Genomic DNA, 15,392 nt, shown 5'->3' with positions numbered 1-15,392 from the left:
GATGTGGTTAAGAACCTTCAGATGGCAGATGAGCTTGGGTTCTCCTGGTGGGCTTAATAAAAAGGGTCCATGTAAGAGGGACTCAGGAAAGTCACTACTAAGAGAGATGTGACGGTGGGGACTTGAAGATGGCGTGCAGCTGGCCCTGAAAGTACAAGAAGAGGTCACAAACTGAGGAATGCTGGCAGCCACCTGAAGCTAGAAGACATAAGGAAACAAATTCCTCCTTGGGGCCTCCCATGGGAGCCCCGCCTGCCAGCACCTCGATTTAAGCCCAGGGAAAAGGCATTTCCAGGCTCCTGACCCCCCCCCCCCCCAGAGCTGTAAGATAATAAGCGCATATTACTTGAAGGCATTCGGGCCTAGCCATTGGCACCACAGCAGTTAGAAACTGACACGGAGCCTGAGCCATTCTGCAGCTTCCAGACCGTTCCGCTCCCACCCAGCAGTGATGTCCTTGTCTGACTGAGTTGTATGCTTTAGATATCATCTCTGCTGTTCTCAGTGGAAAAGATGGTAGAATTCCCGTTTTTTACAGATAAAGTGCAAATTGTTAAAGTGTTAGAGGTAGGATTCCATCTGGCTTGCAGAATCCTGAAGTGTACTCTCCTCCCTCCCTCCCTCTCCCCCCAACCAGTGTACGTGTGTTTAACCCATACAAAAGACATACTGAATTTTAAATGCTTTGAGATATCAGTGATATTTCTGCTTCCCCCGAATTCCCAGATTTCCTACTGAGAATAGAACCTTATGTTCAGGAACAGGAAAAACCAGCTTTAGTGAATAGCACCTTACTTACCATTTTCTCCTCATTGCCAACGGAGTCATCAGAGGGTCTGTGTTCCTAAGATGGAAGCCTTCACGACTGCCGTTCTTGGAGGTGTGCTAAAGCATGACCCTGGTTTGGGATAGTAGATCTTGCCTGTAATCTCAGCGTTTAGGACTTTGAGGCAGGAAAAAGGCAAGTTGGAGGCCAGTCTGAGCTCCAGCAAGGCTTTATGTCACTGACCAATGTACATGTCTTGTCAGAACATCTCCAGACACTGTTTTGATTATCATCCCATGAGAATACACTAGGACCGGTGGGTAAACGGCCAGGTTGAAAGTGGAGGTAAGTGGAAGGGGGCCCCTTATCCCATGAAAAGTGCCGTTTAGGCCTTCTTCCTTTGTGGAGAAGGATGGGCCCCAGTGAATTGCCCTCTATTGTGCCATCTGCATCCTCTTCACGGAAAGGAAAAATCACCCATCCTCAGCCCTGTGCCCTTGGGTCTTACTTGTTCGTCCCGATGTGCACGCAGGTGTGGCTCACGTCAGGGAGGGACTCTGCCGCCATCCCTGGGCCGCTGGAGAGCACTCACCATCCTCTTCCTCACTGCCCTTATCCTGTCTCTCCCGTGTTCAGCTTTGAGCTGCCTCAGAGAAGGGATGGGGCCCATCAGGAAGGCCTTCTAGGTGTCTGTGAATCCAGTGTTGTTAGTCCAACGACAGGTCTCCACCCTGGCTGGAGAAAGAGATGGGGAACTCCCCTATTATCCCTCTAAAGGCAGAGCAGAGAAGGAGAGCAGACAGGCTGAGCCCTGAAGTCGGAGAAGTAGGGTCAGAAACATGATATGCTGATGTATGCTGCTAGTGGGGGCTGGTGGGGGCAAGCCAGGCTGTCCTCTCTTGACAGGTGTCAGTCATGAATAGAAAGAAAACATTAGCACGACAGAGAAACAGCCCCTCCCCTCTCTTCTGCCCAGTGACACTGGGGACGTAAATGCTGAAGCAGGAGATTGTCATTTTTGCATTTGATGGTCTCTGCTCATTTCACGGTCTTCACACCACCTGCAGCGGACAGGCCCTGCCTCCTCTGCAGACACCTACTGCACTGTGCCTACCTTCAATTAATCTCTGTCACCCATGTCACAGGCCCATGGCCTGGCCCTGAAGATGGTGTATGCAAGGGGATGGTCTGTGTTCAAAGACACCTCTCTGCCATGAAAACTGGGGGCCTCTTCCTGTTATCCTTTGCCTGTGTGAGCCAGGCAGGCACTCTTCATAAAGGAACAGTTCTGAGCCCGCTATCACACACTGCTGCCGGCCTCTGGTCACAGCTGTTTTCCAGCTTGGCATGCTGTGATTTCAGACTGTTGGATGCGTTTGCAGGACAGAGTCAACTTCTGCTGCTCACCGCACCTGGCTGGACCTTACTGTGTGGCTGTCATCCAGTCTGGTTGGTGTTATCATCAGAAGAAAAGCAGACAGTATATAGCTTTGCACTCTTTACCTGTGGTTCGGAAACATTTCCCCCATGGGTTTGGGGGTTTTGAATGTGTTGTAATCTGTAACCATTTCTCCATGGAATTCTGAGATTCTTTGAGGGTTTCCCAACACTCTAGGTCCTGTAATCTTATACCCTTTTTCTATGTGACCTTTTCTTTTCACCTGGCTGGCCAGAGATCCCAATCTAGGAAAATAGTTGCCTGTCACCAGCCCCCACCCCATCCCCCCACCCCTCCACCCTACCCCACCCCACCCCGCTCCACCCCACTCCTATCCCTAACACACACACATACTTGCTTTCATCCTTCCCTTTAGGCCTATTAGCTCCTAATAGAAACAAAACAAGCGGCTTGTCAAAGCCTTCATGACTTGGACAGCCTTGTGCAATCCAACAGAAGTTTCTGTCATCTGAACACAATGGCTAGTTACAGCCTCAGTTTGACTAACATTGTTAACAGCAGCTACAGGCTGAATATGTTAGGACCTTGTAGATACTTTAGCACTGATCACTAGTAAAAACTCAAGGTGGATGGGGTGATGGGCTGGAGGTGATGAGCTAGGTCCTGTAGGCTGCTGAAGTTTCGTGAGTGGCCTTTTAGACCTGTGTGGCTGTTTAGATAACCTGTGTCCAAGACTGATGCTGGGTCTCCTGTTAGGTTAGTGGTGATGTTACGGGGCTGCCTCTTTGTGTGCGATAGTATAATTAAGTATAATAAGAATTGAGTTACTGGTCTTTTGATAGTAAATTTGGCACCTGTCCATGTCCTGAAGACAAAGTGACTCTATTTTCAAATTGTGAAAGATGATCCTACCAAACTGGAATCCCTCTGTGTTAGTCAGTTTTCCATTGCTGTGACAGTTCCCGAGAAAACCAGGAGTGCTTGTCCTGGCTCACCCTTTCAGAGGTTAGCTGGTCCCATTTTAATTGGGTTGGTGAGACAGAAAACCAAGGAGAGACCCTTCCTTCATGACAGCTAAGGAATAGAGAGACAGGAAAGGACCAGGCCTCTGTCCAACCCCTCAAAGGCATGCCCCCAGTTATTTCCCCCAATTTCCTGATGTCACCTTTTTCTATTTCTGTGAACTCATCATTTGATCCATTGGTGAAGTTAGATTCAGTCACCTCTCAAAACAGCTGGCTGGTTCTCAACCTTCCTAAAGCTTCGACCCTTTAATACAGCTTCTCATGTCGTAGTGACCCACAATCATAAAATTATTTTTCTTGCTACTTCATAACTGTAATTTTGCCACTGTTATGAATTGTAATGCAAATATCTGTGTTTTCTTATGGTCTTAGGTGACCCCTGTGAAAGGGTCGTTCGACCCTCAAAGGGGTGGCGACCTACAGATTGAGGACTTGCTTTAATGTGAGCGTTTTGGAGGAACACTTTTAGTTTTAAGTCGCAGGACAGTCCCTCAGCACTTGGAACTAGATGCTGTTTTACTCAGTTGGTTCTCTCCCATTTATTCTCTGTTTATCTGAGAAGTGACCCTTTAGGAATTTATAAGACAGGACAAGATAGTCACTGGATGTGGGGCTCAGAGTTACCTGCCTGTAAGTCAGTCAGAGAGATCTCGGATGGTCTGTGTAGTTAACTTCTCAGACTAGTCGTTCCATGTTCAATAGCAAAGAGTAGGCTTTTACAGACCAGGATAGCCATCACAGCCAACAGTCTGGGCCTTCAAGCCAACCCAGCTGCTTTTACTTAAAATCAAGGAGGCAGTCTTCAGTTAGTCTTTCACCAACTGCAACCAAAGGCCTCTGAGGTGTTGTCGTAGCAAGGTGTAAGGTCCCGGGTGGTCCCGGGGCTGATGTTGGATTGTTGCATGAACACTGCTTTGAAGTCTCTTGAAACAATGGAAGAGCAAGAAGTGCTGACAATTGGTTGGAATGCTTCTTTTGGCCTGCTGGATGCTTTTGCAGCTTTTTGAGTAACACATCCCTTACATTTCACAGCGTAGTCAACAGCCTGATGTCTCAGAAGGGACACTCTCTCAAGGCCTTGCATTGAAAAACAAATGTTGCATAGAGTTCATCTTTGTCCCATGAACAACATGGATTTTCTTCCTCAAGTTTATTTTTCTGTGTTAGGTATCCATTGCTCATCTGCTTGAACACCTATACCCTTCTTAGGTCTGCTTTTATTATTAAATGGTCTCAGAACTGGTCAGGGCAAAGGGTTTTAGAGATAGTAGGTGTTGATTTCTGTCTCTTCCACTGTCCAGTGGTATGGCCTTGGGCACATAGATTCAGCCACCTCATACTTATGTGATGAGGGTGATCAATGGCACCTGTTTCAAAGGGTTAGCATGATGATTAAGTGGGACAGGTGAAGAGTGTGTGTCCCATTGCAGTTCATGCCTGGTGGCTTTTCATACCATAACCCTTTGTTTTACATAACAAATATGCCTCAATCTTAATTACCTCCCATTTTCCTCCCTGCTTTGATGTCGTTTGCAATCTACACCTCTTTCTTGAATATGAAAATGTAAATCCTGTGTCCTCTTGAAAGTTCCTTACTACACAAGGTCAACTCTACAGCCATGCCCCTGTCGCCTGTGGCCGTCCTTAGAAACTGTATTCTAACTGCATGCAATTGTCTGGTGAAGCATGCAGCTGTGGTTCTGATTAACTGTTTCCTCTAGTGCTACAGCCATCAGAATCATTTCCCCCTCCTTTTGATAAACAGAAGAATTTAGTTCGCCCCCTAGTCCTTGCCCTACCTATCCTGACCACGCCCAGTGTTGGCTAGCAGGAGTTCGTAATGGACGTGGGAAGGCTTACAGATAATGTGGACAAGCTGGCACGGATTCAGACTCTATTTGTTACTTCAGTTCCCATCTGAGCCCAGGCCTCTTTGGCTCTAAATAATGTATGGCCTCTTTTACATCCCATTCCCAAAGCTGGGGTGGGGGAGGCTCATTGATTGATGGCTTGGTTTATTCACTCCCACTTCCTCATTCTATAGAATGACCGTGGGCTCACAGTGGAGCAGGGCCACACACCAGATCTGTCCATGCTCCTCTTGCGAACTTCTAAGGATGCATGAAAACTTGGAAGGGCCTGGTACATATGGCACAATTCACCCAACTTAGTGGCTCACCCTTAATGATAATTTCTCTTTGGGAAAGAGCTCATTGGTTTTTGTTTGTTTGTTTATTTTTTCTGGATTGGTCATATGTGTACATGTATGCTTTTGTTAGTGTGTTTTATTACTGTCTTCTTTACCAGACAAAGTTTGGGAGCCCCCAGACATGGGAGCCTCCTTTGGCCAAGCTCTGAAATCTGCTGGGCTTCTTTGATCTTTAAAACAGCTAGTGACTAAGGCGAAAAAATTTAAAAAAAGAGAATTTCCAGGGTCCCAGAACCAATAAAAAGTGATGCAGTGGTTAGTCCTGGCTTGTGTGCATCCAGAAGTCACACTGACTACCCTGCAATGTGCGCTTTCTAGTTTGTGGTATCATCAGAGTTTGAGTTTGAAGTTTTCAAATACAGGAACTTAGGGCTGGAGAGATGACTAGGTAGTTCAGAGCATGTCCTGTTCTTCTCCAGGACCTGAGAAGTTCCCAGCCCATATGTTCGCAGCTCACAACTGTCTTTATCTCTAGCGCCAGGAGATTCGACACCCTCTTTTGGCTTCTGATGGTACCTGCATTCATGTGCACACCTCCCACATACACAAATAGACATCATATAAAAATAATTTAAAAAAAAAATCAATCCTTAAAAAACAGAAGTTCACAAAGAGGCCATCTAATTTCGGCAAGGAGACTTCAGAGTCAGCTTTGAGATGGAGATAATGTGGCTAGTGACCTTGAAAGATAAGTAAGGATAGAAGGGTTTGGCTGTAATACCTGCAGGGATAGATGTGGCTGGCTAACTATACCTGAAAGGCAGAAGAAAGGCGGGCAGTGATGGGGCAGGTGAGAAATGGATTAGAAACCATAGGCAGGAAATGTGGAGATGATTTCAGGACAGTTGGTTGGGACCAGATGTCGAAGGACCTTTAAACAACTGTAACTCCAAGATCTGACACCCTCACACAGACGTACACACAGGCAAGACACCAATGCAAGTGAAATAAAAATTAAAAAGAAAAAGATTCTATCTAGAGGCCAGCACTTCTCAGAATTCCCCTAAAGCATTTCTACCAGAATGCTGCCATGGTGTTGTCCTGTGTGCTCACCATCATGTGCCATGTGACATCCCAGCACCCTTTTCTTGCCTTCTCTATTGAAACCAAGAAAGTTTCCAGACATTACCAGATTCCCCCTAGGAACAAATAGACTCTTGGTTGAGGAGCACTGTCTCCAAGTATGGCATGATTAGAACCTTGTCCTTGCAACAAGTGGTGGTGGTGTCCATGGTGACCCTCCAAAGGGTTAACCATGCCCCAGGGCTTTTCTCTTGAAAACTGCATATATATATGAAAGTATATATTACTTTCTTCTTCAGTTTGTATGTGTTGGTCTTAAATAGTAAAGGTTCATTTACATCAAATAAAGGTAGACTAGGAACCTATCTCCTTGCCTAGAGTGCCTGATTTCATAAATACCATCCCCAGCACTAAGAACAACCAAAAGAAAATCAGGTAAAGGTGTTGCTGTAAGGCAGGTTTTGTGACTGCAAAGGCCACATCACTCATCTCACTTTTGTCTTTGTTTAAAAGGACATGGTGTTCATCAAGGTGGGTGAGGGCAGTGACCAAGAAAGAAGTCACCTTCGTTTCTAATCCAGTCACCGTGCCCGATAAAGGCTTTGGGCTGCCAGAGTTCAAGTTGCTCAAAGACGTTGGGGAAGAGAGTTAAATCCGTTCATATTTAACACAGGCTCCAGCCAGTGGACAAGGGAGGTTGGGCAAACAAAACGAAATTGGTCAGTAGCCCCCCGAGCCTCATTCATCATGGATTTTGAGGGTTTTGTCGGCACCTGCCCTGCAGCCCCCACTCTGGACTGCCCTGGTTTACGCATCAGGACTGAAGAGCCACACTTCAGAAACTGAACCAGATAAACTAAGATCCAGTCAGGTCACACACAGCTACAAGAATCTCCTCCCAGGGACCCCTGCAAGGCTTTGCAGGGACTCCCCACCCCCACCCCACCGGAGTAGCTGAGCTCCCATCAAATCTCCCCACTGGGTGTACACATTGCTGGCCACTCTGTCAGCTCTCCTCTGCAGAAAAATAAATCTATTCCTTGGTTTTGATTCTCCTCTGGGTCCTGGTTGCTTTATTCTGTGTGTGGACTTATTTGTCCATTTGTCCTTTTTCAAAATAGGGGACTTGCCAGCCTTCAAACTGTCCCCAGCTGCCAAGAACCCAGGCAGCAAAGCCCCACCCCCCTGCCACTAGTTCTGGCTTAATTCAGGATGAACTTAGCTCGAACTAGAATTCTTAAATCTTGTTAATATGTTCTGCTGTTGAACCATATTTCTCTCTTGGACTAGTAGTAAATTATTTTAGCGTGCTTGGAGACAGCAGTGACTCTGGAGCAATTGAATTTGGTAAACTGTTCCTCTACATGCAGAGATGTAAAAGTTCGGAATCCTATAACCAGGCCATTTAGGATGTCAAACAAAATGGATGGTCTCTTCATGGGGACCTTTCTTTGGGGGTCAAGACTGTGGACACAGGAAGGTCCTTGCTGCCTGCTACGCTGTCAGAGTCATTTGTTATTTCCTGCCGGTCCACGGAGTTATTTTCTCCAGCCTCCCCTTGTACACAGCTGCCTCAGCATCCCTAGTATCCCAGAGAACTAAAACCTCATCTTGGAGACAGCTTACAGTCCAGGATTCAGAGTGAATGAACCCAGCCCCATTTCACTTCCTCCTCTTAAAGGAGATGTCTCAGCTACATGGAGAGGCCGTGGGTTTCAGGCCTGGGGTTGGCTTCAGGCTGGTCATGTGGGACTGTGCATGGTCACTGGGTCATTCTGTTCTTGCTTTCACAAAAGCACTCTGTGTCTTCATTTCAGTATAGGGAATGAAGTTTGAGTTTGCGCACAGGTAGAGATTCTGACAGTGGTGTTTTCTTTGTTTCATTGTCAATGTCTGGATGATATTGGTTCCATTATGTAAAATTGTCTGCCTGTCTGCTTGGATAGTAGGTAATTCTAGAGTTGGAGGACTGAGTTGAAACTGCCAGTTGTCTATTCTGTCAGTGTTATCTAGAGGTTTTATACAAACGTTGTCTTCTGGGCTTTGAGACTTGTATGTACTGGGCTTCTACCCGGCCATCTTTTCTTTTGCTATTTTTCATTGAAAGCTTTGCTACCCTCTATCTCTACAGTATTATAGAAATTCAATAGTTACAAAGACCACACGCCACCATACCAATTACCAAAATAAAGTTTTATAAGTTGGCATAATTTTTCTTTCATACTCTTTCAAACCATTCCAGGAAAATAAAAACATGCTTCCCAATTAGGAAAGAAGACAGAAGAAGAGGGTGAGGAGAATTTGAAAGCTTATACCATACCTTTATTTTATTTTATTTTATTTTGTGATCTTAAATAGAAATGTAGCCATGGGTTAAGAACATGGATTACCCCCATCATATTCTGGATAAATTACTAATAGTATTCAGATCCATCTCCACAAATATGCAATGCTAATAAGTGGAGAAATGCTAAGAGTAAACTGTAGCATTGTGAGATTACAGGTCTTCAGAAGACCAATCTAAAAATTAAAAACCAGCAGTCTCCTCTCATGGGCTTCGGGGGGGGGGGGGTTGTATAAATGGATTTTGACGCTGTGCTGGGTTGAATTGAAAATTGTATAGATGAAATCAAGACCGGGAGTGGGATTGTAGGCATGTAGGGACGGCTTGAATTACTCTTCTCTTTTCATTTCCTTCTCTTGACCCTTTTCAGACACGGTACAGATTCATGACCACTGTTGCTCCTAGCTCTGGCTTCCTGATAGTTCTGTCTGCGTAACTCATCCTGGCCCCACTGTGCTCTCCAGGTGGGGATTTTGAACCTTTGCACTTCTCCAGATATAGGACTAGGTCTGGGGATGATTAGACTTCGGCCATTCTGTTCTGGAGGCAGTGTTCCTACCCACACAGCTGAAGCTGGGTTCTCATTTGCTGTAACCAATGAATGCCCCTTCTTCAAGCTTGTTTGGAACTGAAGTCCATGGAAATCCTAGGCCCCTCCCGAGGATGGAGAGGGGTGGCTTACAGTATGATGCTGACATATTATGAGGGATGTAACATTGATCCCACCCTTCTTTCTTTTGAGATAGGAACAAATTTTCTTAAGAATGGTCTGACATTCTTTCTGAACTGGCACGCAAAGGAAGAATGGACGATTTGCAGTAAGGAAAAAGTTGGAATTTAGAGAACTGCATTAGGGAAAAAATTTTGTCTGCCCCATCCTCCAGCTTAAATGGTTCCAAGTCTGTGAATTAGTGCTCTTCTCTCAGGAGTGTGAGTGAGAACCTGCACTTTGGATAACCTTTTAAATAAATAACAGTAAGAAACAGATGGGCTCCCGAGAAGCCCAGAGCACTAGCTGCAAAGGCCCATCACTCGGCAGCCATATTCTCTGGTTAACTCATACAGCATTTCCATATGCCCTAGGTAATTCATACAGCACTTGCATGTACCCTGGATAACTCATATAGATCTTCCATGTACCCTGGATAACTCATATAGATCTTCCATGTACCCTGGGTAACTCACACAGCTCTTCCATGTACCCTGGGTAACTCATACAGCTCTTCCATGTACCCTGGGTAACTCACACAGATCTTCCATGTACCCTGGGTAACTCACACAGCTCTTCCATGTACCCTGGGTAACTCACACAGCTCTTCCATTTACCCTGGGTAACTCACACAGCTCTTCCATGTACCCTGGGGAACTCACACAGCTCTTCCATGCACCTTATATACTCATATACTTGAGTACTCATACAGTGTTCCATTCAAGCTCTTCTGCCCACCTGGATCCTCTTTCCCCATCTCTCATTCTTCCTGCCTGTTGAAATCCCTCTTCCAAGGTCAACTCTAAGAAAACCTTCTTACACCATCTCCAGTGGGCACTGCATCCATCTCCCCTGACTCTTTGGAAGCTGTTGAGCCTTTGCTGTGGCCCTTATTCCAAGCAACCACACGATTATCAGACATACGCTTCTGCCATCTAAGAGGCCAGCCCCTCCTTGGGTAGATGTGTTTCAAGTACTGCCTATGTGCTGTCACCTATGTGTGAGAGTAGGAAACCGACGAGTTCACCATCAGGGGTGAACTTGTGTCTTAGTTAGGGTTTCTATTGTTGTGATCAAACCCCATGACCAGAAAGCAAGTTGGGGAAGACAGGGTTTATCCTGCTTATACTTCCATATCACTGTTCATCACTGAAGGAAGTCAAGACAGGAACTCAAGCAGGACAGGAAACTGGAGGCAGCAGCTGATGCAGAGACCATGAAGGGGTGCTGCTTACGGGTTTGCTCCTCCTGGCTTGCTCAGCCAGCTTTGTTATTAGAACCCAGGGATGGCACCACCCACAATGGGCTGGGCCCTTCCCCCGTCAATCACTAATTAAGAAAATGCCTAACAGCCAGATCATGCAGAGGCGTTTTCTCAATGGAGGTTCCCTTCTTTCAGCTAACTCGAGCTCATGTCAAGTAGACGTAAGACTAGCCAGCACAGACGTCAACACAAACCCACCATCAGATTGGTTGCATAGTGTGAGGAGCTACAGATGCTTCAGTATTTCCATGTGAGTGTTTTGTATGGGTTTTGAGATCTTGTTTGAAGTTAGGAGAATATCTTAGTTTTTTTTTCCTCTGTCACTTAGAGAATGTCCACTCCACTGTCGATACCCAGTCAGTTTATTTTGAATGAGTGAGTCACTTACCATCTAGTTAGCAAAAAAAGATAAGTGTTCCATCATCACACTGTGCTGTTAGGCCTGACTCAAGAGCTCTAATAGGACATCAAGCCTACAGAGGCCACCCTGTGAGTTCTTGGGAAAAAAAAAAGCAGGTTACTGTATGAAATGCAGCTTGAGTCCTTCTCTTCCATAAAAGCCTCCTTAAAACCAGTTCTCTTCCACAGAACCTAAACCCACAGGGAAGGACTAGCCCACAGGAAGCATGAGGAGACTCTCAGCAGCCCACTGGGCTGACAGGAGCAGGGTGCGTCTCTGCCCTGTGTCTTCTTCCACTGTGGCTGAGCCAATGGCACAGCTGATGAGCTGCTCCGGACTTGACCACGGAGCCGCCATCATGGGTGTCGAGTTTTATTGTCTTTCATTCTGGTTGTTGGACCTTGACTTTTACATCTGAAGAAGGGGAGCTATCCAGACCAATGGTTGTAATTGTGGTTTGCCTCCTGAGAGTAAACACTGCCAGCCCAGCACCATGGATTGGCTAGCTGTGTTAACCGTTTGCATTGGCTCGTTGGCATTGACGCAATTCATCGAACTCCCCTAGGCACATCCCATCTTGTGTCTCAGAAAACTGAGGCTGGAGAAGTGCAGGTGGCTTTGACCCCACTTTCATAGTGGCAGTTGCTGAGGCTGCTGTACCTTCTCTCATTCTCGTTCCAATTTTACAGATGTAAGGCAGCGTCCGGAGAGATGAACTGGCCCAAGTCTGAGAATGTGGCTCTTTAAGGCTTATGGCATTAATGTAATCAGTTTGGCAAGTCAAGGCTTTAGTTCTACAAAATTATACATGGCTTTTCTGACTGACTTTAACTTAAATTAGAACTCTGAGTGGAGGGTCAAGAAGGACATTAAAATGACTTTGCATACTTAAAATTTAGTCTTTCTAGTTAAAATGTAATCTGTAGCTATCATGTTATATTAGTCAGGGTTCTCTAAAGGAATGGAATGGACAGAATATATAGGTACATACCTTCTGGGATTTACTAGACCGTCTTATATGATGGGTCCTGATAGTTCAACAATGGCTATTTCCCACTGGTGGTGCCAGGAACCCAATAATTGCTCAGCCCACGAGGCTGGATGTTGAAGCAGTCTCAGCCTGGAACTGATGTCCTAGAGGATTCCCAGAGCCTCTGTCTGGAGCCTGAAGAAGCTGGTTGCAATATCAGCGAAGGAACCTGGAACTGATGTCCTAGAGGATTCCCAGAACCTCTGTCTGGAGCCTGAAGAAGCTGGTTGCAATATCAGCGAAGGAATGCAGTAGCAACAGGATACGTAGACTTGCCAACAAAAGTGCAAGCAAGCAAAAATCAAGTTCCTTTCCTAAACTGGGCATGGTGGCACCTGCCTTAATCCCAGCCCTCGGGAGGCAGAGACAGTTACATCTCTGAGTTCCAGGTCAGCCTGGTCTACAGAGTTTCAGGATAGCCAGGGCTACATCTGCATTTCAGGTGGGTCTCATCACTTCAAATAATTTGATCAACAAGTCCCTCACAGGAATGCCCAGTGGCTTACGTTTTAGCAGATTCCAGATCTTGGCAAGCTGACAACCGGGTTAACATATAAAATTTGGAAAGTCATAAAAAGGCTAAAAGAGAAATTACCTGGAATCTCTCATTCACATATACTTAATGCTTTAACAGTTTATTGTATAGAGAATACCGATCCTTTTACGTGGCAGGATCCTGATGTGTAAGCATGTGCATGTTCCTCCAAGGAGAGCTGGAAGCACAGAGGGAGAGCTGCTTTCGTGGGTGATGGGGAGCTGGTCACCCAGCTGAGCGCTGTTCGTCTCTGCAGCTGAGAGCTGAAGAAGAGCGAGCTTAAAAACTAGGAAACGTTCTTCTCACCATCTACTTGTCCGTCACCAAAGAAGCCAGAGCAGGGTTGACAGTAGCGGTTTGGGGAGGAGGTGGGAGACTGAAGTGCTGCCTTTGAGTTGGTGAACCAGTGTTTTGCAAGTGGATTCCCTTTGCAACAAATTCCACTGATTGGAACCATGCTCGGTTGAGTTCGCTTCATTGGATCCTAAAGCTGGAAGAACCAACCGCATTGAAAACTTGACATGTGTGATACTGTTAAAGTGACAGCATTGGAAAGAGAAGAACACGGACAACAACTGGTCATGCAGGTGAAGTTGTAGGAGCTGAGAAGGCCTCATGTCCTATGTCAAACGCAGTCCTAGTTCTTGCCAAACGGGCAGGCCTCTGGGTTGATGCTCTCCAATGTTTCACCCCACAGAAGGCACACAGTCCCGTAGGGAAGTGTTGATGTTTGTAGACAAATTCCAAACTGGAGTGCATGTAACTGTCACTTAGAGGGCTTAGAATCACACACACTTTGTGTGTGATTGTTTGGTAAATGAGAAGACACATTTTAGGTCAATAAAGCTAACTGAACATGTCTTAATTTTATAAAACACTACCATCTATAACATTTTTCAGAAAAACAAAAACAAAAACAAACAAACAAAACCCAGCACAACCACAAAGACAGCCAAAGCTCTTTGAAACAAGTTGGAGTAGAATTCCTTTGGATTTTCCTCTTTGGGGAAAGGCAAGCCAGTCACTTCTGAGCTCTGCCCCGAAATGGCTCCCCTGTTCCCAATAGCCAGCATACTTGCCTCTAACAGCCTTTGAGAAGACAAATGCTCCTGTGCTAGGCTGCAAATGGATTAAAGCCCTGCTGATCCTCATCTGTCAGAACAATTAACAGGAGAAAAACACTTGCCCTACTTACAGCAGATGGAGGAGGGGAGGGCCCGGGGGTTCTGTGGTGTCACTCATAAGATTAATGTGGCTCTATGGGCAGCAGAGAGCACTGGATTTATTTTCTGCACATTACATGGATTTACAGAGATGACAGCATCGGCTAAAAGCACAGACTGTGTTCCTAAAGGGTTTCTGCAGGGTACTGAGGGAGACATGGAAGAGGTGTGGCTAGGGTGGGGTGGGGTGGGGTGGGGGTTGCATTATGAGAGAGATTGGCTAGCATTTCTAACTGCAAAGCAGGACTTACTGACCACTCTGTGTTTTCCTTATGTGGAAGCTCTGTTGAATTCAAGGCTTAACAGTAACCTGGGCTTCTTAGAGGTTATGTAAATATTAGTATAAGACTTTCATGAAGTAAGTGGGAAAGATAGAGGGGGCTTCGATCCCTTTGAAACCAGAGCTCTGTTTGAAGACAGGCTTCAGACCCGCGTGAATTCCATTAGAGATGGCTGGTGCTGTGGGCTACAAGGCAAGGAACACAGAATGCAGCAATTAAGAAGGCGATTTCCAGAAGGGCTTTATTGTCCTCTGATAGAAGTGGCATGGGAAAACACAGAGGTTAACACAGCAGTGTAGAAGACAGCAGACTGAAAGACACTATTCACCCGAGTTCTGGAGCAAATTATGATAAGAAGCCTATAAAGCAGTGGTTCTCAAGCTTCCTAATGCTAGGGCCCTTTAATACAGTTCCTCATGGTGTGGTGGCCCCCCATCATAAAATTATTTTCTTTGCTACTTCGTAACTGCAATTGTGGTACGGTTATGGATTGTAATGTAAATCTCTGTGTTTTCTGATGGTCTTAGGTGACCCCTGTGAAAGACTCATTCAACCCCCAGGGGTCACAACCCACAGGTTGAGAACCACTGCTATAGAGGGAGGAAGCCAGCTGTTGGTAGAGGTGTAGTCATCACTGCAGGGGACAGACTTGGGGACAAGAAGGACAAGGACCGTTTAGTGATTACTTGTTATTGCAGAGTGGTTTATGAAATTCTCTCTCTCTCTCCCTTTTTTTCCCCAGATACCCTTCCCAAGGAGCCTCTTGGGTAACTTTTCTACCCTGGGCCCTCTTCTCTCTCTGTTTACTGTCTTCTGGTTCCTAAAGTCCTCCATTGCCCCTACCATGACTTTGTGTGTGAATTAGACATTCAGTCACTTTGCCAGACAATTCTGCACTCTCAGGAATCCTGTTGCCTAGGCTGCTTGTTCCTGAACCAGACCAGCAAAGACGAAGAGTCTCAGTTAAACTTCTGAGCATCCAGAACAAGCAGATCCAGAAGGGGGTTTTCCACAGTGTCTCCCCATCCGCACTCTGTCTCAGCAGCTTCTCTTCCCTGCTCAGTCTCCCCTCACCACCCACTCATAGCCCATTTCCCCGCTCCGTTCCCTTTGTCTGCCAGGTGGGTGCTTGGATCTGAAAGCCCCACTTCTGGCTCATCTACACTAGCAACTGTTGAGACGAT

At 46.0% G+C, this 15,392-nt stretch overlaps 1 protein-coding gene across 5 annotated transcripts in view; it reads left to right on the top strand.

Annotated features, from left to right (window-relative positions):
• The window catches only part of Mcc (MCC regulator of Wnt signaling pathway), a 326,031-nt gene that overhangs the window by 182,308 nt on the left and 128,331 nt on the right, over positions 1-15,392 (top strand). The window lies entirely within an intron of this gene.

This window comes from Peromyscus maniculatus, chromosome 19 (genome assembly GCF_049852395.1).
Source record: "Peromyscus maniculatus bairdii isolate BWxNUB_F1_BW_parent chromosome 19, HU_Pman_BW_mat_3.1, whole genome shotgun sequence".
Lineage (NCBI taxonomy): Eukaryota > Metazoa > Chordata > Mammalia > Rodentia > Cricetidae > Peromyscus > Peromyscus maniculatus.
Note: the sequence above shows the minus strand (reverse complement) of the source record. Positions and strands in the feature narration are given on the sequence as shown.